The following is a 13590-nucleotide window of genomic DNA, read 5'->3' on the forward strand; positions in this document are numbered from 1 at the left end:
ATATATATGGCCCCTCTCACTCTTCTGGCTGAGCGGCATGGAGCAAAGATTATTTCCTATGCCGACGATACGCAACTCCTGGCACTTGTGATAAAGGAGCGTGCTTTCGCGGACAGGAGAAAAAAGAATGTCTAACAGGTCTTCGCGTGGCTACGACGGAACCAACTTAAATGTAATTCGGAAAAATCTGAAATAATTTTTTTCGGTTGCTACCCAAACGAGGACTGGAATGAATGGTGGCCCAGTGATATGTCCCCTCCTTTAGCCTCAGTCAGCATAATCAAAAATCTAGGAGTCAAGCTGGACTCGAGCCTTACTATGAAGTCCCAAATCCAAGCGGTTGCCGCACCTGTTTCGGCCTGATAAGAATGGTAAAGAACTTCCTTCCTCTTCTACCGATGATATCCCGTAAGATTGTTGTGCAAGCCTTGATCACATCCAGGCTGGACTATGTGAACATCTTGTATCTGGGGATGCCTGAATATTTGCTCAATCGGCTGCAGGTTGTGCAGAACGCTGCGGCCAGAGCAATTCTTAGGGTAAGCACCAGAACACGCATGTCACCTCTCCTGGAAACCCTTCATGGGCTCCCGGTTAGGAAAAGGGTTCAGTTTAAGGCCTTAGTGCTTGCCTATCGAGCTTTCCACGATATGGGTGCTGTATACCTGAGGAACAGGATCCAATGCTACCAGCCTCTACAGGTCCTTAGATCCTCTAAGCAGTCTCTTATGATGATTCCTAGGTTCACAAAAGCTCGGATTGGAGGAAGGTCTTTTCAGGTGCATGCTGCACGTTTATGGAATGAATTACCTCTATATCTGAGACAAGCGCAGGACCTGCTGTCTTTTAGGAAACAACTGAAAACGTGGCTGTTCCAACAATAACTACGGGTGGGGTTAGTCTGTTATGTGGTTTTCTGCTGTGAGATCAGCGCCGGGACACTCCTTGTGAGTATCCGCGCGCTTTATAAATATTTAATTTGATTTCATTTCATTAATTTCAGGGACTGGGGTGCAGCAGCCTGTGTGTGCAGGGGCGGGCTAGCGGTGATGGCGTGTGCTACTGTATGGACTCTGCCATTCATGTCTCTGGCAACTGTTTCAGATGAGTGACCTGGGGGACTGCAGTGTGTGCCAGCACGTGGTTGGAGACACACCGGTGGCTGCAGGTGAGCAGTGGGGCCTGGGACGGCAGTGTCGGCAATCTCTCTTTCTATCTCCCTCTCTCCCTCTCTCTCCCTCTCTCCCTCTCTATTTCACTCTCCCTCTCTTTTCTCTCTCTCTCTCTCTCTCTCCCTCTCTCCCTCTCTCTTTCTCTCTCCCTCTCTCTGTCGCTCTCCCTCTCTGTCCTTTGATGGGCGCATGACACACCTTCTTATCTGTCTTTCTGTCTTGCAGGCTATGATTTACGGAATGCCCGGAGAAGACATGCAGTGCCTCTTCCTGATAGTTTTTCTTTGTTTCATCTGTAATAAAGGTTTGTATTGGTTGTATGATGTGGATGTGTGTTTCAATTTTGTGGCCACATCTGTCTGTTAGGTGTTGTGGTTGTGCGACTTCAGGCGATTTGTTTGGGTCATGGTTTTGTGGGGTTGATGTGCATTCTCCTTGTCAGGGTGGGGGGTGGGGTCCGGGGTGGGGGTAGGAGTATGTTTTGTTGCCCTCTTGGTGCTCCGGGCTGCATGTTCAGTTGCTCGGGGAATCTGTTGTTCTTCATGCTTGGGCTGTGCTCCTTTGGCTGCAGCCGGTTGTCGTCTGACTTTGCACCAGGTCAGAGCAGGTGTTAATTTCCTGCTGCTAATGTGCCTTATCGCCTGTTATGTGTTCTTATCGCAGATCAGGCAGGTCGTTTACAATGTTGTAGAGTGGCATTGTCGTGGGTTTTTGCTCGGGAACGCCTACTCTGCATCTCATTAGCGGTAGTTGCCAGGGTCATCTGTGGCGATGTTTTTTGAGGATGCTATCACGGGAAAACTGGTGGTATCAGCAGTTTGCACTGGCTTGTGAATGGAGCGATGGATTTATTGCGACTTTGGCTGCGCTAAAGTGCCGTTAACTAGGCGATAGCTCCTTGAGAATATGCCCCATCGTTTTAACAAGGCTTCCCACTAAGCAGCTCACATAGTACCAGTGACAACTTTTGGTTTTTTAAAACATCTTTATTTATAGTTTTTCCTTTAATGACAATCAAAACACCTTAGATCCACATTTATACATTTCAGCCAGAATACAACCATTTTTTTCATTGCTTTCCCTGAGTACATTACAATTGAAGTTGTTATCAATATAGCAATTACAACGTCACTTCTCTGGAGAGGGCCCCGGGTTGGTTTGTGAGCTCACTGATGTTTGGACCAACAGATACGTTTTGAATGTTTGCCAAATATCAAGGGGGCGGGACATAGGGGCTGTAGCTGAGCATATAACTCACAGTTAGTATTACAGTCATACTGAACATCCAACCCTTCAGTGTCGGGGGCATTTGTTCCCCCAATATTTAGTGAATTCCCTCTTAGCCAGAAGCAGTGCCATTATGTAGAAACATCTGTGGGACTTGGGTAGATCTCTGACATATCCCAGCAGGGCCATAAGGAGGGATGGAGGGAGAAGCTGGTCCAACATGGATGATAGCGCACCAAATACCTTTCCCCCAAAAAAGGAGACTATGTTGCAAGTCCAGGCCATGTGCGCAAAATCAGCCAAAGGGGCCCTACATCGGGGACATGTGTGCAGCCTTGAGGGGTCCATGCGATGGAACTTTTGTGGTGTAACATATGCCCGCCGCAGATTTTTGTAATGTAACAATTTATGCCTATAGTTAAAAGAGATTTTGCGAGTTTGTTCGCAGCAAAAGTGCCATTGCGAGTCCATCAGAGGTTGACCGAAGTTGCGCTCCCACGCCTGTCTTATCTTCAAATCCCTAGGCGGGAGGAGTGCAATAGTGGCTTTATACATTTTAGACAATAAGGGGGTCATTATGATGGCGGAAGGACGGAAGGATGTATTCAGCCCCCTAGTGTTCCCCGCTGTTGTCTTTAATTAGGAGTGTTAGTGGAGGGAAGTCAGGTGGCTCTATCGGGTATGTCGCGGCCTGAGACCGTAGTGCACCCGTAGCCGGCACAATATAAACTGGTTGAAAAATATGGCTTCTGTGAATCGGGTGTCCTCACTGCGAGAGAAGACATGGTTGTTGGGGAATAGATCCCCGAATGTTTAGAAGTCAAATTTATTTAGAGTGCGCTGTACAACAGCCTCCTTGGTAACAGGAATGCACATGTTCCCAGCCAAGGGGAGGAACGGGGAGTACAACAGTGACGCTCCGGTTGCCCGTATCAATTGTTTCCATGCCCAGCTGGCTGTAGATAGTGTTTGCAGATCCTGTGGATCTCGGGCCAGCCCCATTGGTAACAGGGCCTTGAGGGGTGTGGGGAGGGCGAGATGTGCTTCAGGCCTAAGATAGGGAATACGAGCATCCGCGTGGAACCAGTTGCGTGAAAAGCTGCACGGCGCAATCAAGTAGTAGATGCAGAGGTTCGGGACCCCAAACCCCCCCCCCCCGCGCTCAAAGGGAAGAGACAAGGCTTCTCAGCTAATCCTGGGTTAACCCACCTCCACACCAGTCGCAACAGCTGTGAGCGAAGAGTTGCAAAGAAGCTCCTGTACAAAGGTATAGGGATATTCTGGAAGACGTACAAGAACTGCGAGAGAATGACCATCTTAATTAACGCGATTCTACCAGCCATCGATAAAGGAAGTTTCAACCACCGCTCGATATTATCAATTAATTTCTCCATGGCTGGGCCATAGTTGAGTTGGAGGATTTGCGACTGGTCCCTATGAATATGGATACCCAAATATTTAACTGGATCATCACACCACTTAAGTGGGAAATCCAAATTTTGATTGCATTGGGCCTCAGTCAAAGGAAAAACCTCGGATTTACCCCAATTATTATGCAAGCCTGGCAGGGCACCGTAGCAAGTGAATTCACAAAGGATCTGCTTTAGCGTTTCGTCTGGGTTCCTCACGTAGAGGATTACATCATCAGCATAAAATGTATGCAATGGTGAGCAGTCAAAATATTGATTTTTTTATATTGACCTACAGTAATATCGAGTTTTTAATATCGTAAGGACAGAATATCGATGTCAAGAATATCGGTAACCAGAATATCGACCTTAAGGTAAGTAATATCGTTTTTTTTTTATATCGAAGTAAGTAATATCGCAGTTACTATTATCGAAGTAAGTAATATCATAAGCAAAAATATCATTGTTAATAATATCGATATTTATATTAGTGTTATGTATTTTAGTATGTATTTTATATGTATATTTAACATTTTTTGTAATGTAGTTTTTATTATTTTTAAATATATGTATTAAATGTTTATAAATTAGTAATTTTTTTAAAGCAAATTTTGCGTTTTAGTATCAGAGCGGGTTGTGGGTTTATAGGGGAATAGGGTGGGAAGTAATGTAATTATAATTAATTAATTCATTTGTTTTTATATATTATTGATTATTAAGTTATTGTTAATTAATTATTAATTGGTAATTAATTTGTATTAATTGAGTAATCTATCATTATATTAATTATAACTAATTTATTATAATTTTTTATCTATTGGTTAATAATTTATTAATTAATTATTAATTGGTAATTAATTTTTTTAATTGATTAATTTGTAAATAAATGAGTTATGTTAATTTTTATGTGTAGTGGGTTGTGGGTTTATAGGGGAATAGGGTGGGAAATAATTTAATTATTATTAATTAATTTATATTTTTTTATGTATTGTTATTGATAATTAATTTATTGGTAATTGATTATTAATTGGTAATTAATATTTGTTAATTGATTAATGGACAATTAAATTATTTGTGTTCCTTTTTATTTGTAGTGGGTTGTGTGTTTATGGGGGAATAGGGTGGGAAGTTATGTAATCATTATTAATTAATTAATTTTTTAATGTATTGTTATTGATAATTAATGTATTGTTAATTGATTATTAATTGGTAATTAACATTTATTAATTGGTTAATGGACAATTAAATTATTTTTGTTCTTTTTTATGTGTAGCGGACTGTGTGTTAATCGTGGAATAGGGTGGGAAGTTATTTAATGTTATTGAAGTAAATATTATTTTAATTTTATTGGTATTTATTATTTATTTTCTAGTTAATTCATTTTTAATATGTTATTTATTTTACAAAAATGATTTAATTAATAAGTATGTTAATTTAACCCCTACGCTATCCTACATTTCCAACACTTACATTCACTGGAGTTGGAATAGTAATTTTAACCCCTACGCTATCCAACACTTTCTCTACTGTTGCACTCACTGGAGTGGGAATAGTAATTTTTACCCCTACGCTATCCAACTCTTTCCTTACTGTTGCACTCCCTGGAGTGGGAATAGTAATTTAAATTCCTACGCTATCCAACATTTTCCCTACTGTTGCACTTACTGGAGTGGGAATAGTAATTTTTACCCCTGTGCTATCCAACACTTTCCCTACTGTTGCACTCATTGGAGTGGGAATAGTAATTTTTACCCCTATGCTATCCAACACTTTCCCTACTGTTGCACTACCTGGAATGGGAATAGTAATTTTTACACCTACGCTATCTAATATATTTTGTATTATTTTAGTTAATGGAGTATATAATGAATATTAAAAATATTATTTATTTATTTATTTATTTAATGAGTTTTATATAGCGCTGGCTAGACCCGTAGGTATCAGAGCACTTTACATTCGGTTACACAATGTTACAGAAAATTATCACAATTACAAATTACGTCAAAAATAAGCAACACATTGAAAGAGGAAAGAAAGGTGAGAGAAGAAGGGAGGAGAGGGGAGGGGGAAGTGTGAAGGGGGAGGATGAGGGAAAAGACGGCAGGAGAGACGAAGGAAAGTCTGCCCAAAGACCGACTGGGTAGGTGACGACCGAGGAGGGAATCCACAGCCTGTCTCCCCTTTAGCTAAACAAGGTGGCTCCATCGGGCATCAGTCAAATAGCTAGGTCTCAACTGATGAGGGAAAGTTCACATAAGAAAGTCCAGTGGATAAACAGGGTGGGAACTATGAGAAAGGACGGGTGAGGGAAGGGGTCAATAGCTGGAAAGAAGAGAAGAGTAGAGCGGTAGGGGGTAGGTTGAAGGGGGAGGAGGGAGATAAGGTCAGGACAGACGCAGGAGTGTTTGCCCAAGTACCGGCTGGGTAGGTGATGGCCAAGGAGGGAATCCATAGCCCATCTCCCCTTTAGCTTGCGAGGTAGCTCCACCGGGCATCAGTCAAAATGGCTGTGTCTCAGCTGTCGATGGAGAGTTTACAGAGTCAATGACTGAGGTGACCATCTTGAGGTCAGGCAGGGGGGGATGAGTCCTTGAAGTACGAATTCAAAGGATCCCCACAATTTTCTATAATCCGGATGAAAGGAGGTGCAAACTAAGCAGAGGATCGGCATGATAAACAGAGCAAGGGTCAGCATGTCTTTAGGGGGAGCGCGTGATGTCGAGTGATAGCCGCCAGAGGGAGAAACAGCCATCATTAGCAGGCTGTTTCTCCCTCTGTTTCTAGTTCTGTCCCAAGATGCCCTCTCAATACAGTGTGGAGATAGGGGTGGTGTCATCTCTTGTAGGTGCCTGCAATGCCTGAACTCCCTTGACCGCTATTTTAGGGTTAAGGCTTCCGCCTGGCATTTACCCTCAAGCTAGTGCATATAACTCCTCCATGGGCCCCGCTGAACAGTTCTTTGTCCTGCCGCCGCTGCTGCGCTCTTACGATCGGGCATGCAGCACTCATCTGGCCGGGTGGCCTGGGACCGTCATTTTAGGGTCAGGCACAATCGAGTGAATCCTGGTGGTCTTTCCCGCCCGGCCCAGACCCTCAGGCCAACGCAGCTCTCTCCTCTGCGACAGCCGCTGCACCGTTCCTTGCCCTGCTGCTGCCGCCGCACCCCTCCTTCAAACTAGCGCGCATCACTTATCTGATTGGGTGCCCTGGGGCCAGACAGCCGCTCTCTGTTGCCTGCTGGTTCCGCTCGCCGCTCACTCCATAGATATCAATCTGTAATCGAAATGCTCGGCAAGTTCCAATGGCCTCCAGAGTCGATCAGGGGTCCGGCTGCAGTGCATTGCCGCTAGCATCCGGCCCCGCCGTCGGCCACCATTTTGAGGAGCTGCCGCGATCGCTGCTCGTAGATGCCAGATCTCTGATCTGTCGGCGTCCTCGGGTGCCCACGGCCAGCCAGATAGCTCCCCAGGTGTTCCGGTGCACAGAACCGACTCACCGCAGGATAATGCCGGATCGAAGCGCTCGGCCTATCAAGCAGCCATCTTGCCGGCCACGCCCACAAATTATTTTACTTTTTTTAATTTGTTATATATATTTATTTAGGTGCCGATTCCGATCCGTTAAAAGAAATTACCGTACGACTCGTATCCGAATTTTTTTACGTACGAATCGTACAAGTCCCGTACAACCGGTGAAGTACGATTCGTACGTGAAAAATACATACGAATCGCTTCGGGAAAAGTCTATGAGACGTACCCGGACAGTTTTACATACAAATCGTAAAACTGAAGTCCGAGCGCGCAAGTATGATCCGTACCGCCCTTCCGAAAACACAAGCGTATGGAAAACGGCCCATACGGAGCGAACTTTGTACGACCCCCTACCCCGGGTACACTTGTGCCCGGGATAAGAGTCGTACGGCCCCCCCAGCATCCCCCCACCCGCGTATGTCCACACCGTACCCCCCCACCCACGTATGTCCGCACTGTACCCCCCCACCCGCATATGTACCCACCGTACCCCAGGTGTACCCCAATCCTCGCGTATGCACGGACCGTACATACGCGAGGATTGGGGTACACCTGGGGTACGGTGCGGACATACACGTGTGGGGGGTACGGTGCGGACATACGCGGGTGGGGGGTACGGTGCAGACATACGCACCGTACATACGCACTGTTGGCCTATGTACGGTGCGAACCCCAACAGCGCGTATGTACGCACCGTACATATGCAATGTTGGGGTACGCACCATACATTATGACACGTACGATGTGGTTGATGGCGTGTACGTCGCGTACCGGGCCCCCTTTTCGTCGTGCATCACAGCGTACTTAGCTTTTCCGGCACTTTTTGGCTCCTGGAAAAAAATAGCCATGCGGAGTGCTGTAGGTACGAATCGTACTTGCTGGTCCGTAAAACGCTGCCTGACTCCGAGCGGACGTCGTGTACGCGCTGTCCAGGATCAGAATAGTAGGTATTTTTTAGCCGTACGGTGTTTTTTACGATTCGTACAGAAATGGTATTTCTGTACGATTCGTACTTGCTGGTTTGTAAGGTGGATTTCCCGGGTACGAGTCGTAAGGAGAATACGCTCCGTACGACCATTCGTACCCGGGTTTTACCGGATCGGACTCGGCACCCAAGTTGTTATTTATAATATTGTTTCATGTGTATAGATGTATTTATAATTTACATGATATTTAAAAAAAATATATAAGTTATTGAAATTATTAAAAATTATTAGTAAGTATATATATTATATATTATATGTATAAGTTTAATGTATTTTTACATTATATATATATTACTTATAATTTTTTTTACGTTTTAAAATATTTGTAACTATGTTTATTTTAATTATATGTATTATTTACTTTATTTTACATTTTTTTTTAACTTAAATAAAAACGATATTTTTAAGAACAATATTTTTTACATCAGTATTTTTTCCCCAATATTTTTGTACTTACCATAATGTAGTTAGGATGTCGATATTCTTGACTTCATTATTCTTGCGTTGATATTTCTGTAGGCCGATATTCTGACCTTCGATATTCTGTCAGTGATTCGTAAGCAATAGAGGGCCCGTATTAAATTGTATACCGCTGTGGGAGTGTTTGTCTAAGAGATGACGAACAAGCGCATCCATTGCTGTTATAAAGAGGAGTGGGGAGAGGGGGCAGCACTGCCTGGTCCCTCAACAATTTGGGGGGTGTGAGAGTGCGCCATTCATCCGTATTCTCGCTGTTGGACGTGTATATAGTAGTGCGATCACTGACTTAAACCTAGGTGACATGCCCAGTCTTATTAGCGTGGCATTGAGGAAGGGCCACTCCAGCGAGTCGAAAGCTTTTTTGGCGTCCAATAGGACCGCCGCTGCTGGAAGAGAGGGGTTGATTGTGTGGAGGGTGGCGAACAGGGTTCGCAGATTCAATGCGGTAGACCTATGTGGGATAAAACCCGCCTGAGCGGGCGATATTATCTTGTCTATGATCACAATGACCTGTTAGCTAGCATTTTTGCTAGAATTTAATAGTCAAAATTCAGCAGTGAGAGGGGCCTGTAGGATTCACATTGCTGTGGATCCTTGCAGGTTTAGGGAGGAGCGTAATAACCGCCTCATGCAGAGTGGTACCTGTAACAACTTTCATTTATTGTGTGTGGTTTTTTAATGTTTTGATGCATTTTATTTTTTGTATTTTGAATTGTTTGGTGCAACACAAAATTGGCTACCTGCTAATTCTGCTGTCATAAAATGGTTTGTGTCTTATTCATCCTATTTTGTTTGCTCTCTGCCTGTTTTCTTAGACATGCATCACTGCTTTGAGTCTATATTGATTATTTATTATTATTTTTCATACTTCATTATTTTGGGTTCTTGTATTGATTTGTATTCATTTCTTGCAGTTGCCAATGTATACAAATGTGCGCTATACTGTATCTGTTAAAAAATATTCTGGCACATGCATCAACAATGCCATTTGCGATTCCTTAATAGCGAAAAATAAGGATTCGCTAATAAGGAATAGCAAAAGGCTATGCATGTAGAAATCGCTTACAAAATAGCGATTTCTAAACATTCCTTAATTGCTACTCGCAAATTGCGAGTCGCAATTAAGGAATACCTCCCCATTGATTCCTATGGGCCTAGAGGCCCATAGGAATGAATGGGAGGACTTTCTCAATTTGCTAATCTCAATTAGAGAATCGCAAATTGCTCATGCTATTTCAAGGGTGCCAGGGCGTCAAAAAGACACCCTGTTGCACACCTGAAATCTGCATATGAATACATCTTGCACACACACATGTCCCAAGGGCATGTGTGTGTGTAAAATGGAACTTTGAAAAATGCACTTTAGTGCATTTTTCAAAGTTTTTGCAAATTACCATGAAGTTCAACTTCATGGTAATTTGCTCCCCCTATTAGCGAAATCGCTAATTTTTAAACTTTCATGCATTGCATTTAAGGAATCTCAATTTGGGATTCCGTAAATGCAATCGCAATTTAAGGAATCGCTATTTAGAGATTCCTTAAATAGCGATTTTTGCATTTGGGATGATGCATCCCAAATGCAAAAATACCGGTCGCAAAGGGGCAGATTCTGCTAATCTGCCCGTTTGCGAGCAATTTTCTTGTTGATGCATGTGGCCCATTGTCTTTTTGATGTTAGTTAAATGTGCACGTCACTTGAAAAACATGTCTGTGTTAAGGAAATATAAAAAAGTAATTATGTTATCTCTGGCTTACATTGATGCCTACACATCATTTTCGAACATATTTACTGTATATATGCTGGTGTGCCCTATGTTCAATGCTTCAATATATCAAGAATTGAGCCAGAGGTGCTGTGACACAATTACCTTAAATTGGTGACTCATACAAAGGCTGACGCCAGTCTAGCATACTCTGCGGATTCACCTGATGGAGCGTTACCCACGGACAAGCGCAACTAATAATTTCCCTACTTTCCTGGTTTTGTGATATTATATAAGTGACGTATAATGCATCGCCCTGATAACATCTGCTGTAAACAGCTCTAGACAAAACACGTGTTGGCATAAGGACATTTCTAAAGATGATGGAATAAAAAGATTTCTGAAACCGGGACCTCAGTCTGAAATTCTGTAATTCTGTGTGCTTGGAGAACCTGTGAACACAACTGATGCTCAACTTTACTTCTCGGGTCCTTGATAAAAGGCAAGCACTTAAATGCTTCAAACAGTTACAGACAGCTGGTGACCCCTTTGTCTGGCCTTCACAGGTCCAGGAGTGTTGTCATTTCTGCATCTGAGGGTGGCACTGTACGGATAATTGTCAGCCTGTGTGTGGCTGACAAACACTTTGGGCCTCATTACAAGCTTGGTGGTCAATTGGACCGCCGTACCCGTGGTGGAGGTGCGGTAGTGGGCAGGGACTGCCACACCAGTGTTCTGACTGTCGTATTACAAGTATGGCAGTTGGACATTTATGGGAACGCCGCACCGACAGGGAATCACGTTCCCCGGTGGTGGCGTGGAGGTCTGCCCAGCAATATGTTTGGCAGTGCTGCTGCAGCACGGCCAAGCATATTCTGAGTTTCCCCACCGCCAGCTTTTCATGGCAGTGCCCCTGTACACTGGGATGCATGCAAGGGGCACATAGTGTACCCCCTTGTGTATTTGCATGCCCAATTCCTGCACAGCATGAACTAAACAGTCCATGCTTGCGGAAGCATGCTTTGGCATTCCGATGGCATTGTCTTTTTTTAAAGGCCCCTTTGTCTAACTGCAAACTATTGATGTTACTGTGTGTGGCGCTACTCCATGAATTACAACAATGCTAGGCGTAGGCATGTTGGTATATTCCTTTTTTTCTTTTCTTTTTTTTTAAATAAATTTGATTAATTTACTGCATTTTACTCAACAGAACAGTAATTCCGCTGGAAAATACAAGTAAACATTAAAAGGAAACTAAGTATTTACCACATTACAATATATCTTCTATATGCTGTTCGGTTCTGAGTTAATTGGTATTGTGCTTGCTCAAGCACTACTCGTGCTGTCATTTGTTGTTAATCCTGCTGTTACAATGATAGGATTACAGTGCATGAAAATCATTATATAACAATCTGAACATTTCAAACTATCCCCCCACCCTCCCTACTGATGGCTCCATAATAATGAATAGGAGAGAAATATGACATAATACAGAAAGTATAACTTGATAAGATTGCTTCTAATATATTCAATACTAAGGGGCCCATTAGGATGTTGGGCGGTGGCACCACCGCGGCACTGGTGGTGTGGAAAAATGACTTTTTCCGCCCTCGAGCAGCAGTCCTCACGCCCGCCATATTAGTATGGCCAAATTTAGGCCATTTCCCGACCGCCGCGGTGCGACGCGCACCGTCATCTAAGTGCACCCACCACCGCGATGGTGGGAGCCAATGGAGACTCACCGCCGTGCGAAATGACATCCGCACCGCTCCACAAATTAGGATGACTCAAGCAAGCAGACGCACCAAAGCGGAGACACCGCCCAACCAGAGACGGCGGAAGCTCGACAGCGGAGCGTGAAACCAGAGTCCCGGTCACGACCGCCATGGACTCAGCTCTACACGTCTTTCCGGTGCGGTACCTGCTACATCACCAGGAACTGATGGACCGCCGCGGACGCCGCCGCAGGTACGCAATAACACAAACACAACACACAACACACGGGCTGACACATGGTCCAAATCCACATCAGACACCCTAGGGGGGACTGGGACACATCCACCAGGGCACCCACACATCACCCATCTGCCACAAAGTCACCCTGCTGGATCCTGGACACACAGCTACCGCCACCATGCAGCAATGTCCCGGCCACGTCACCGCAGCGGCGAACACAAGCAAATACATGAGCACAATGCAGAGGGCAGGGCCAGTGCCAGGCATGGGCAGGGCACAAAGACTACAGGGCCACACCCCCTCCCACCACACACTAGCACACCCCATGAAGGCACATGCTATGTGCCCCTCCTGTGCACCCCATTCACAACAACAAGCCAGGTCAATACACACCCTGTACCACACAACAAACAATCATGGAGACACACACTGCAGGAGTGGCTGCACAGGAACACACACCACACAGCACAGTAGCACAGGGCCTGGGAAACACACACACCACCACACCACCACACTCAGGGAAATATAAATGAGGACAAGCAACAAATGAACACATACAAGGAATTAACATCCAAATGGACACACAGCCTGCACAGTCATACATACATACCACAGACTGACACACACACATACACACCCCACATGCAAACAGCAATGGAGCACACCAAATATGGAAACAAAGGTGGGCAGCACACAAATGGAAGGCCATGGAGACACACAACAAGCATGTGTACATCACATGCAAGACAAGGGACAGAGCACAACACCCTCACACCATCAAAGCACACATGGCTGGCACAGTCAGTGAACACAAACCACAGACAGCTCAGTGCAACAACACAGGGAGACAGCAAGGCAAACCACGTATAGGCACAAGGAGGAAAGGAAGGCCCTGAAGTCAAACTGTGAACAGCCACACATCCATACAAATACTTCTCACTAGTACACCAGCAGCACTACACACAGGGCCCATTTACACACCTCAGGACTGACAAACACCAGTAAAAATCTACACACATACCCCCCTCACACCAGCAGCACACAACACCCATGCCAAACACACTGAAGGCTGGCAATACTTGACATCAATACACACACAAACAACCACACACCCTGGGCTCAGCCAA

Source organism: Triturus cristatus, chromosome 2_1, assembly GCF_964204655.1.
Source record: "Triturus cristatus chromosome 2_1, aTriCri1.1, whole genome shotgun sequence".
Lineage (NCBI taxonomy): Eukaryota > Metazoa > Chordata > Amphibia > Caudata > Salamandridae > Triturus > Triturus cristatus.